This window comes from Coenobita brevimanus, chromosome 5, assembly GCF_032717465.1.
Source record: "Coenobita brevimanus isolate Jiangsu-jjx chromosome 5, ASM3271746v2, whole genome shotgun sequence".
NCBI classification, from domain to species: domain Eukaryota; kingdom Metazoa; phylum Arthropoda; class Malacostraca; order Decapoda; family Coenobitidae; genus Coenobita; species Coenobita brevimanus.
This window is the reverse complement of record NC_136958.1, coordinates 25472891-25486696: the sequence shown is the minus strand read 5'-3', so window position 1 is coordinate 25486696 and position 13806 is coordinate 25472891.

Here is a 13806-nt window from a genome sequence, read left to right as displayed (position 1 = left end):
TAAACGTACTCACATTTTCCAATACCTCACCATCCAACCTTGCTGTACATTCACTGACTTCACCTCTCTCAAAGACCATCACTTTACTCTTCCCTACATTCACCTTTAGATTCCGTTTCTTACACACTCTCCCAAACTCATCCACCAAGTCTTGCAGCTCCCCTTCGTCTTCACTCAACAACACAGTATCATCTGCAAACAACAGTACAGGGAGTTTCCAAACACTATCCTCTCTCACCAGGGCCACTCCAACATCCACTACCCTACATTACCCCATCCACGTACAGATTGAACAACCATGGAGACATGACACATCCCTGTTTCAACCCAACTTTCAAAGAGAAAAATTAATTTAGTTCACCATCCACACGCACTGCAGCCTTCGCACCATCGTACATACTCTTCACAGCATTCAACAACTTCCCATCTACTCCATATATTCTTAACACTTTCCACAGTCCTTGTCTATCCACCCTGTCATGTGCTTTCTCCAAATCCATGAAAGTGCATACAACTTCTTTCCCTTCTCTAGAAACTTTTCCACTAAAGATCTGAGAATGAATATCTGATCTACACAACCTCTTCCCTTCCTAAAGCCTCCCTGTTCTTCTCCAACTAATTTCTCTGTTCTTTCTCTAACTCTGTCAATAAGTATCCTACCATACACTTTTCCTATTATACTAAGAAGACAAATGCCCCTATGATTACCACACACTTCTTTTTCCCCTTTTCCTTTGTACAAGGGAATAATTATACCTGACTTCCAATCCTCCGGGACTCTACCTTCCTCCCAGGCCAATCTGCACATCTTCCACATCCATTCTACTACTATCTCTCCCCCATGTTTCAGCATTTCACCACACACTCCATCAATTCCTGGGGCTTTCCCCGATTTAACTTTCTTCATTGCTTCCACAACTTCTATCCTACTGATTTCTTCCTGTCTTCTCACCTCCCTCCTTCTCCCAGCCATTCCCCAGTCACATATACTCGCATTACTTCCATCCTCTACGTTCAACAATTCCTTAAAGTGTTCTCTCCATCTGCTCAATTTTTCTTCATTCTCCACTAGTAATCTACCATTTTTATCTTTCACTTCCCTGCTAACTTCACTTCCACCCTGTCTTACTCTTTTCACCTCTTTCCAGAACATTTTCTTACAGTCCCTCCAATTTACACTCAAATTCCTTCCAAATTCCTCATCCACTCTCTTTTTACTCTTACTAATCTTTTCACCTCTTTCTTCTTTCTACATATTACTCTCTCTTCCGCCTCTCAACTTCTTCCACGCCCCTATTTCTCATCCATTCATTGTATGCTTTCTTCTTTTGTGCCACAGCCTTTCTCACCTCTTCAGTCCACCACGCTGTTCCTTGCACCCCCCTCCGTCTTCTCTTCCTTCCACACAACACATCAAATGCTTTCTCATAATCTATAAAACACAAATACATATCTCTCTGCATCTCTATACTTCTCTCACTTAACATCCTTAGTATAAATGCAGCATTTCTTGTTCCTTTTCCTTCAGTAAAGCCATATTGCTCTTATGCTATCTCATTCTTTATCTTTGCTCAAATTCTTTCTAGCACAATCCTTAACATTACTTTTACTATTTGACTTATTACAATTAACTAAAAAAAAAAAAAGGAGGGCATAAGAACGCTAGTAAAGGTTTGAACTCAGTAGACGTATAGTAGAATCCCAGGTACCTCCACCTTACTTCACCCTGCCTCCTACCTTTCTTGTAGATTATAGTGATGCATTATAGTTACGGATTTTGTAGAAAGTAGCCTACGGGGTGGTGGTTATAGTTATGCTAAAGCGTATGGTGATGATTGTGATGATGATCGGGTGATAGTTATGCCAAAGTCAGTAGTGATGATTTTGATGATGATCGGGGTGATAGGTATGCTAAGGACAGTAGTGATGATGATGATAATGATGATGATGATGGTGATGGTGGTGGTAATGAAAAAGGTGGTGATTATGAGTGTGATGGAGATGTCTGTTAGTTTGTACAAATTTATTAACAACTGTACTGCTGCTGCTGATGGTGGTGGTGGTGGTGGTGATGGTGGTAGTGTAGGTGATGCGTATTGTGGTAATGAGAAGGGTTATGATGATGATGACGAAGATGATAGTGATGACAGTTATGTACTTAATATGGATGTTAATTTAAAAAAATATATAAGAACATTGTATTGCTTTTACTGATGGTGGTGGTGGTGGTAATGGTGGTGATGGTTATTGTGGTTGCGGGGAGGGATGCGATGATGCTGATGATGATGTATAGTCGATCTAAAATTTACGGTGCATAAGGTGTACAATGATATGTGAAGTGATCAATACAATCTGTGGAGCTGTGAAAATTTTGACCTGTTATCTGAATATGCATACAATAACAACACTACTAGAAAACATCACAAGCAAGCGATATATGGCATCCTTACGTAAGCCGGTTTTCCCAACGTTGGCAAAAATCATCCAGCATTTTCCAGTAGTCAAAGTCTGTGGTGTTAAAGTGTTGGGCGTCAAGTGTTCTCTGATGGTTTCTGGATCCAGTGTACAGTAGGTTAGTAGTGAGGATAAATACGCCCCCTTCAGCTACCCTCCAGCCTCTTTGGTATCTGGCAAGAGGGTAATATAAGGGAAGAAGACAGGTGGAAGGAGGTGAAAAAGAAGGAAAGGGAGAAAGTAAGTGAGTACGAGAAGTAAATGAGAAATATAAAGAATGAGGGAAAAAAAGTGAAAGTATTGCTTAACAAAGTGATGACGAATGAGGGAAGGGAGGGAAATATTGAGAAAGAAGCAAAAAAGAAGGGAGAAACGAATAAAATTAAGGGAGGAGATAGGAAAAAAAGAAGTACGAGGCAGATGGACGAAAGAACAGTAAGGAACAAAAGGAGAATGAACGCAAAATGGAAAAGAGAGAAAGAAATGAAAGGAATATAATAATAAACGTAAAAAAGAGAAAAGAGAAAGAGAGAGAGAGAGAGAGAGAGTTCGGAACTGGAGACACTTCTGCTGGAATCTCGGGTCGTTTCATCTTGTTTCACCTTGACTCCCAACATTCTTCCAGTTTGCTGCTTTAATATACAGAAGAATGAGAGGATAGCGAAAGAAAGAGAAGGAGAAACAAAGCGAGCAAAAGGAAAAACGAAAAAGGGAGAAGAAATTTATAATAAGACACAAAAACGAAGATCATAAAGGACAGGAAAAAGTGAAAAAAGAAGGATGATATGAGGAGTGGGGAAAGCACTGACAATACTGGGAAGGAGAAAGAGGAAAAGAATTGGAATGAAAGAAAACAAGAAATATTAGAGAAGGAAAGAAAACAAAGAGAGGATATAGTAAAATGAAGCTTAGACAGTATAGATGTTAACTTGGAACACCTGCAGTAAGAGTTCCAGGCCGCTTTATTTTACTTCATCTCGACTCCTACCTGTCATGTAGTTTGTGATGCCGTGATTTGATGGAGGAAGTAAACAGAAGAGGAGTGAGAAACAGGAGAAAGTAAGGGACAAGAGGGAAGAAAGGACCCTGGGGAAAATAAGAAAAAAAAAAAAAAAAAACTACTACGAAAACCTCATTTCAATAAATGTAGAAAGGACAAAATTGAATACATTATACTGAAAAAGAAAGAAAAAAATGGAGAAATTAAAGAAGAAAAGGCATTCAGAAAAATGAGAGAGAAATAAAGAAAAAGAGACTGACGCCAAACGATGAGTGAAGGATTGAACTCTGCACATCTGTAGCAAAGGCCTTAGGCCTCTCTACCATATTTCATCTCATCTCCTACCTCCCTTGTAGTTTGTGATGCTGTAATAAGAGTACTGTACACAGCAGTTGCGGTATTGACCAACAGTGTAATATAGCTAACAGTAACGATGATGTGATAATAATGATGGTGATAACGGCTGCGGTTATGATGGTAATGATGGTGTTTTTTGAGAAGAATAACTGAATGGATAATAATGATGGCTACGAGAGTGATGGTGGTGGTGATGGTAATGCAGTTGAAGGCTGATGCGAACAATGAACACGCTTACTTTGTGATGATGATGATGATGATAATGATGGCGATGGATATGACGACGTAAATTACTTCTGGTAATAATAACCAAATTTATTCTCGTCTCCTGTTTCTCTTATAAATTGTATTGCTGTAATGTAATGCAGATAAAAAGAAGGAAAGAAAACACACGAAAGGAAGAAAAAAGGAAACGAGGGAGGAAAAATTTGAAATGAAAAGATGCAAAGAATAAGAAAAATGAAAAGAAGAATATCATTACAAAATACCATATAAGAAGGATGAAAGAAAGAATGGAGAAAAGATTGAATAATATGAATGAAAAGATGGAGGACATAGAGGAAGAACAAGAGAAAAACAAGAAACAAAGGAAGATAACCAGAGGGGTAAAAAGGAAAATGACCTGAGTAATAACAGAAAAGGAAACACATCATAGAAACTCGTGGAACTGGAGACACCTTTGGTTGATTCCAAGGCCGTTCCACCTTACTTCACCTTGGCCCCTTCTTCTCTTATAGTTTTCTTGTAGTAATGCAGTTATGAAAAAGGAAATAGAGAAAGGAAGGAAAACGAACACCAGAAATCAAAAAAGGAAAACTGAAGGAACACGAAATCAAAGGAAAAAGAGAAACTGAAAGGATGAAAGGAAAACTGAAAGGAAACAGGAAAAAACGAAAAAGAAGAAAGTTTGACATGAGACGAAAGGAATAGTAAGGAGAAAGAGAGGATAGAAAGAGCACAAAACAAAAGAAAGGAGAAAGAAGGAAGTTTGAGAAAAAAATTAAATGGATTAATGAAACAAAGCAAAGAATGAAGGAGAGAGAAGGAAAGTAACCGAGGAAATAAACCAATGATGCATGAAAGGAAAGACTTTAATTCTGTACACCTGTAGTAGAGTCCCAGGCCGCTCCACCTACTTCCTTTCGAATCCTCCCTCTCTTGTACCTTATGGTGACGTTATGTAGAAGAGAAAGAAAAAACAAGAAAAGGACTAGGAACGAAAACCCAAAAGTAAGGGATTAAAGAGAAATTAAAGAAATGAAAAGGAAAATACAAAAAAAAAAAAAAAGAAATACCAAAGGTAAAATAAATTATATTACAAGAAGAAAAAATCTAGAGGGAAAATATAGGAAATAAAGACGAACAAGGAAAAACAAGTAGACGGTGCGAAAGGATGAAAATGAATAAAATAGTAAGCGAAAGAACGAAAATAAAGGAAAGGAAAAGTAAAGAAAAGGTATAGTCAGACTCAGAAAATTATCAAAGAAATTAACATAAGTAGAATACTGCCGATTTTTAGTGAAAGATTGAACTCTACAAGCATGTACTAGTGTCCCAGGCCGCTCCACCATACTTCATCGTGTCTCCTACCTTTCCTATAGCTTGTGATACTTTAGTTACTGAAAATAAAAAGCAATGGAAAAGCAAAATAAGAGAAGAACAAGAAAATAAAATGGAGCATGAGTGAAGTATACAAATATAAATAGGATGATATAAAAAAATAAAAAAGAAATAAGAATGAAAGAAAGAATGAGGAAAGGCAGAAACGAGAAAAAAAAAGAAAATGAAGAACAAGAAAAAACAAGAAAAGAAGTGAGAGAGAGAGAGAGAGAGAGAGAGAGAGAGAGAGAGAGAGAGAGAGAGAGACTGAGTGGAACTCAAAAAAAAAAAAAAAAAACTATTATACTTCAAGAAAGTAAAAGGAAGAAATATAAAGAAGAAAGGAAACAAAACGGGAAAGGAATTGAGGAAAAAAGGCAAAAAGAAATGAGAAAGAACAAAATGAGAGGAGTAGATCATAACAAACCAAAGCGCAAGAAGAAACAAAATAAGAATAATGGAGAAGAAAGGAAATGAGAAAGAAACATAAAAAGAAGTGGCAGTTGAGGAAGGTCGAACCTGAGACACCTTTGTTAGGACCCAAAGCCGCTCCACTTTCCTTCACCTTGGTCCCTGCTTCTCTTTATTACTGTAATATGGTGAAGAATGAGAAGACACAACGAGATGGAGATAGAAAGAAATGAGAAAATTAAGGAGTAGAAAAAAATGAAAACAGGAGACAGAGATAGAAAAAAGGAAAGGGGGAAAGGAAAAAAACAGGAAAAAAAAGGGAAACACTAAAAGATTGTAACAAACGCTGTAAATAGGAAATATAAGCCGAAAAATACGATAAAATGAAAGAATACGAAATATTGGAAAGAATACGGAATAAAGGGAAAATACGATATAGAGGTAGAATAAAAAATAAGGAAAAATACTGTAGGCTATAGAGATAGAATAAGAAATAAAAGGAGGAACAGGAAATAATAGGAGAAATTTCATACCTACTAATATATGAGCTCAATACAAATCCCAACGTCGCTCCACCTTACTTCCTTTCTACACTTACATCTATTGTAGTACCTTGTAATGATGTACCACAGTCAAAAAGTAGAAATGATGTAAGGAAGGATAAAGGAAGAAAAATTACAGGAGAGAAGAAAGGAAGAGGTTAGTTTGATGAGAATATTGAAAACTGAATGAGTAGTGGGGGTGGTGGAAGTAACATGCGAAAAAACAGGTAAAAAAAAAAAAAAAGACAAAATGCAAAAAGATTTGAGTAAAAGAAGTAAGAAAATTAAAGGAAAAAGGAGTGGAGAAAAGAAAGAAAAAAAGAAAAACGAAAGAATGAAACAAAGAAAGACAAAAAAAAAAAAAAAAGGGAAGGAAAAGGGAAACATAAATAAAAAAAGAGGGACTTATAAGGTGGTTAGGTTTGAGCCCGGAACAAATGGAGTCGAGTCCCAGCCGCCCCACCTTACTTTACTTCGCCTCCTACCTGTCTTGTAGCTTGTGTTGCTGTGATATAGATGTGGCTTTGATGGGAATCAGGTAAAGCTGGTGGTGGGAGTGGTGATAATAATGGTGATAGTGATACAGATTACAAGTGATGATAATGCTAAGAATTTTCTGTTTGATGATAATACAACTGGTTGACAGTGATGAATGATGATGATGATGATGATGATGATGATCGCAGGGGTGGTGGCAGTGCTCGGGAACATAATGGTGATGTCTATCTATCTATATACCTAGGCTGCTTCCCCCAAGGAAAGGGAGGTAGCCGAGACAGGACGACACACTCCCCATTTACTCATCCATTCAAACACATTCATTCGCATCTTAGTCCCAAAGGGCAGAACGGACAGATCCTCACCGCACCACACTGCCAGGGGTCAACTGCGCAATGTAATCAGTGACATCCGCAGCAGGGCCCGACAGCAGAGCTGGTTTACCCCTGCCACATCATAACAGACTCATCCCCTTACCCGCACCTGGTGACGTACAAAACCTCATTACTGAAAATGATGACCTTACTTCACCTTGTATCCTGATAAATTATACCTCATGATGCTGTAATGTTGAAAAAAATAAGAGAGAAAGAGAGAGAGAGAGAGAGAGAGAGAGAGAGAGACAGACAGACAGAGAGACAGAGACAGAGACAGAGACACAGAGAGAGTGAGAGAGAGACAGCACACAGACAGACAGACAGACAGACAGAAACAGAGACACAGAGAGAGTGAGAGAGAGACAGCACACAGACAGACAGACAGACAGAGACAGAGAGAGAGAGAGAGAGAGAGAGAGAGAGTTTGTGATGCTGTAATATAGTTGTGGCTTTCATTAACAGCGTAATGTAGCTACTAGTGACGATGATGATGATTATAATGATGGTGATGGTGACGACTGCGTTTATGACGGTTATGATGATGAGCTTTCAAAAAAATAACTGACTGGATAATAATGATGGCAACGAGATTGATGGTGATGGCGATGTAGTTGAAGAATGAGAACCCTGGAAAGGTGGAAAAAGAGGACTCTAGGGAGAAAAAATCAGAAATGAAAATATACGAAGAATAAGAAAAATGAATATAATAATATCATGACAAAATGAGATATAGTAAAAAAAGAAAGAGAAAAAGAAAGATGAGAGATATAATGGAGAAAAGATCTAATAATATGAATGAAAAGAGAAAAAAAGAGGAAATGGAGAAAGAACAAAAAACAAGAAACAAAGGGAGATAAACAGAAGAGTAAACAAGAAAATGACCTGAGATGGAACAGCAAAGGAGCCACACCATACAAACGGGTGGAAATGAAAACAACTTTGTTAGATGCTTAGGCCGCTCTGCCTTACTTCATCTTGGCTTCTTCTTCTTTTACTCGTATAGTTTTCTTGCAGTACTGCAGTTAGGACGACAGAAGGAATGAAAGGAAGAATAAAGAAAACCTGAAAGCAGAAAGGAAAACTGAAACGAAGACGAAAATGTAAGGAAAAAGGAAAACTGAAAGGAAGCAGGAAAAAACTAAAAAGAAAACTGACACGAAGATGAAAATAGAGGAAAATGAAAAACTGAAAGGATGAGAGAAAAACTGAAAGGAAACAGGAAATAAATAAAAAGAGAAAGAAAGTATGACATAAGCCGAAAGGAGTCGTAAGAAGAAAGAGGAGAGAAAGTGCACAAAACAAAAGGAAGAAAGGAGAAAGAAGGAAGTTTGAGAGAAAAATGAAACGGATTCATGAAACAAAGCATAGAATTAAAAAGAGAGATGGAAAGAAAGTAGATGAAATAAACCAATGATACATAAACGGAGAGGTGAAAATTCTGTACACCCGTAGTAGAGTTCCAGGCCGCTCCACCTTATTTCCTCTCGATTCCCCCTGCTCTTGTAGCTTATGGTGAAGTTATGTAGAGGAGAAAGAAAATACAGAAGAAAAGGACTAGGAACGAAAATGAAAGAAATGAAAAGGAAAATACAGAAAAAAGAAATAGGAAACGAAAAGTAAATTATATTACAAGAAGAAAAAATCTACTGGGAAAATATAGGAAATAAAGACGAACAAGGAAAAACAAGTAGACGGTGAGAAATGATAAAAATGAATAAAATAGTAAGCGAAAGAACGAAAATAAAGAAAAGGAAAAGCAAAGAAAAGGTATAATCAGACTCAGAAAATCATCAAAGAAATTAACTAAGGAGACTACTGCTGATCTTTAGTGAAGGATTGATCTGTATAAGCATGTAGTAGAGACCCAGGCCGCTCCACCATACTTCATCGTGTCTCCTACCTTTCCTATAACCTGTGATGCTCTAATTACTGAAAGAAAAGTAACGGTAAAACAAAATAAGACAAGAAGAACAAGAAAATAAAATGTAGCATGAGCGAAAAATACAAATATATATAGGATAACTAATAAAAAGAAGAAAAAAGACAATGAAATAAAAATGGAAGAAAGAAACAAGAAAAGCACACACAAAAATGAAGAACAAGAAATTTCACAGAAAAAAATAGAGAGAGAGAGAGAGAGAGAGAGAGAGAGAGAGAGAGAGATGGACTCGGAGGGGAACTCTAAAAGAACTATCATAGTTCAAGAAAGTAAAAGGAAGAAATTATAAGAAGAAAGGGAAAAAATGGGAAAGGAATTGAAGAATAAGGCAAAAAGGAATGGGAAAGAACAAAAGGAGTGAGAAAGGTAGATCAAAACAGAAAGGCAGATCGGTAGAATGAAGGACAAAAGCGGAAGAAGAAACAAAATAAGAATCATTGAGAAAAAAGGAAATGCGAAAGATACAGAAAAAGGAGTGGCAGTCAAGAAGGGTCGATCGTAAGACACCTTTGTTAGGATCCAAAGCCTCTCCACCTTACTTCATCTTGGCTCCTACTTCTCTTTTTTACCGTAATATGGTGAAGAATGAGAAGACACAACGAGATGGAGAAAGAAAAAAATAAGAAAATTAAAGAGTAGAAAAGATGAATAACAAGAGAAAGAGAAAGGAGAAAAAAAAAAGAGAAAAGGGAAAGGAAAAAGCAGGAATAAGAAAGGGCGAAGTAAAATTTCGAAACAAACGCTGTATGAAGGAAACATAGGCCGCAAAATACGAAAAAAATGGAAGAATACGAAAAATAAGGAACCAGGAATACAAGGAAAAATAAGATAAGAAGGTAATACAGGAAATATAAGGAAAAATACGATATTAAGGTAAAAGAGGAAATAGAAGGAAAAATACGATTTAAAAGTAACAGGAAAGAAAAGGAGGAACGGGAAATAAGAGGAATTAGATACCTATTAAGGTATAAGCTCCAAAGTCCCAGGTCGCTCCACCTTACTTCCCCTCTCAGCCTACATCTATTATTGTACCTTGCAATGATGTACCCCAGTGGAAAGGAAAAAAAAAAACATAGAAATGGAGTAAGGAAGAAACTACAAAGGAGGAAAATATTGCAGGGGAGAAGCAAGAAAGAAGTTAGTTTGATGAGAATATTGAAAACTGGATGAGTAGTGGGGGTGGTGGAGGTAATGTGTGATAATAAAGAGAAATTTCTAGAAAATTTGAGCAAAAGAAGGAAGAGAGAGAGAAAAAAAGAAAGTGGACAAGGAACAAAGAAAAACAAAACGAATAAAAAATGAAAAAAGACGAAAAGAAAAGAAGAGAAAAAGATAAAAAATAAAAGGAGGAGCACATCTGGTGGTTAGGTTTGAACTCAGTACAAGTTAGTAAAGTCCAAGGCCGCTCCACCTTACTTCATGTAGCCTCCTACCTGTTTTGTAGCTTGTGATGCTGTAATATATATGTGGCTTTGATACGAAGCACCTAAAGATGGTGGTGGGAGTGGTGACAGTAATGGTGATAGTCATTTAGATTAACAAGGGAGTCTCTCTCGATTAGTTGCTGCTACCACCAAGATCTGCACCAGTGGCGGCTCCAGTCCGGCTCACGCCGAAACCTTCAACGCTCACCACCGCGCCCTCCTACTCATCGGGGCTTAAAGACTTGCGTAGCGAAGCCTGTTGTGCCACTGGAGCGGCGGTCGAGTATCGGGAGAATGCTTGAGCGCCATACCATTTTAAGGGTTAGTTGCTTTGGCAGGTGAGTTGTTACACACTCCTTAGCGGATTCCAACTTCCATGGCCTGTTTGATGATAATAAAACCTAAATGATAGTTATGAATGATGATGATTTTGATGATGATGATGATGGTGATAATGATGATTATGATGGTAGGGTTGGTGACAGTGGTAGCGAACATGATGTTGATGTACAATACTTTATTACTGACAATGATAACCTTCCTTTATCTTGGATCCCGATTAATTGTACCTCGTGATGCTGTAATACGGAAAAAAAGTGTGTCCGTGTGTGTGTGTGTGTGTGTGTGTGAGAGAGAGAGAGAGAGAGAGAGAGAGAGAGAGAATCTCAAAAGAAAATAATTATAAGAAATAAATAAAACGTAAAGAATATATGTATGGAAGAAAACAACATGCGTAAATAGAGCCACAGGTATGAAAGCAAATGATTAAGAATTGCAGAGAATAAAAAGAAAAACTGATAACAAACAAAGGAGTGCAAGTGACAAAGATAATAAAGGGAAAAAGCGGAAATAAAAAGAAAAAGAAAAATCATATGTAGAAAACAAAACGACGAGAAATCGAATGTCAAACCTCGGACACCTGTAACAGGCCGCACCTCCTTACTTCACCTCTCCTTCTACCTCTACTTTTGCTTATAATGATTTTTTTTTCTTTTTTTACGTGTCCGACTCTGGGCAAAGGCTTCAGGGCCTATTTCTCGGGGGCAGTGACCTATCTCAAGGCCCAGTAGTCCTCCTACACCTCAATATGTCACCACTTCGGCGCTAACACCCACCATCCATATTGAATTCATGCTAGGGATGTCTCATACAGGGTTGGTGTATTGGTATTAGCGGGGGTATTTTACGACATGTCGGCGAGTCATCTGGTAGATCAGGAAAGTCTGCTTTTTAGGAAATTCAAATCCTTAAACTGTTCCCTGCCCCAGCCGGGATTCGATCCTGGGTCTATTAGGACTGCAGGCCGCCTCTCTGCCGATTCATATTTATGGTGTTGATTTCAAGTGGGTAATAATGGTATTGGTGGACTAGTGGTTATAGTTAAAATGGTGATGCTACTGATGATAGTGATGATGGTAGCGATGATGGTGAGGGAGATGTCTGCTAGTTTTGGTAAAAATAATGAAAACTGTAATGATGACATGATGATGATGATGGTTTGGGATGGAATGGTGGTGGTGGTAGTGACGACGATAATGATGATGTAGAGTGGATCAAATAATGAAAGCGCATGAGGGGTACTGTGATACCTGAAATGTTCAATACAATATATGAAGTTGCAAGATGATTAATCTGTTATCATCTGGTTATGCACAAAATAACAACAGCAACTGGAAAACGTCACAAGCACACGATATGACATCCTTATGTAAGTAGGTTTGCCAACAAGGACAAAAATCATCCAGGATTTTCCAAAAGTCAACGTCCATGGTGTCAGTGTTTGGCGCCAAGTGTGTACCGATACTTTCTGGATCCAGTGTACAGTAGGTTAGTAGTGAGGATATATACACCCCTTCAACTACTCTCCCTCTCTGGTACCTGGTGAAACGGTAATATAAGGGAAGAAAGAAGGAGATGAAAAGAAGTAAAGAAGAAAATATAACAGAAGAAGACTTATAATGCATAAAGTAAGATATGCAAAAATGGATAAATAATGATGGAATTTAAAAAAAACGAAAATTGGAAGAAAGGGAAAAAATGAATAGTAAATAAGCTAAAAACGACATACAAGGAAAGAAGGAATAACTTTAAGGATAGAGAAAGCAAGAAGGCAAGGCAAGGCAGGCGGACAAAAGCAGAACAAGAAAGAAGAGGAGAATAAACGCAAAATGGAAGAAGAATGTAAGGAAAGTGATATATGATAAGGAAAGTGATATGATATATGAAATAAACGTAAAGAGAGAGAGAGAGAGAGAGAGGAAATGGAGACCCATTTGTTAGAATCTGAGACCTCTCTGCCTTACCTCACCTCGGCTGCTACATTTCTTCCAGTTTGCTGCTGTAATATAGTGCAGAAAGAAAGGAGAGGGAAAGAAAATGGAAGGCGAAACCTAAACGAAATTAGGGAAAAGAGGAAGAGGCAGAAGGAATTAAAGGAGGAAACAGAAAAAGAAAGATAAGGAAATAAGGGAAAAGGAAAAGAAAATGTGAGGAAAGAGGAATGCATTAATATGAAATATGGACTCATTGATTTACCATCAGGATTTCAGGTTGATCTCAAAAACTCCGTCTACCTTCTGGATATTTTATTTAGAGCTTAGATGTTACTCTTTAAGGCGACAGGTAGAGCTTCCTTTGTGTTTGTTGTCCAGTGTCACGAGTACACTGTTTACAGATATAAATCTTCTCCACCAGAATTTGCAAGGGGCTTGCTGGCCTCAGCCTGACTCAGGAAGTTCACAGATGTATCAGCGTCAAACATCCCGTTGCTTACTCCTACATGAAAAAAAAAAAAAAAAAAAAAAAAAAAAGGAAACGACTGGATGAAACAAAACATGAAATAAAGGAGAAGAGAGGAAAGTAAAGAGAGAACAAAGAAAAATTAAGAAATAAATAGTACAGGCATTAATTCGGTACACCTGTAATAACAGCCCCAGGCCGCTCCACTTTATGTCGATTCCCACCTGTCTTGTAGCTTGTGATGTAGTGATCTGATGAAGGAAGTAACCAGAAAGGGGAATGAACTGAGAAAGAAAAGGAGAAAGTAAGGGATAAGAGAGAAGAAAGGAACCTGGAGAAAATAAATAATGAAAGAACCACAAGGAAAATTTCGTATAAAAAAAAGCAGACAGAAAGGACAAATGTAAATATAGTACACTGAAAAAGAAAGAAAACGAGAGACAAAAAGAAAAAGGGAAAACAAAGA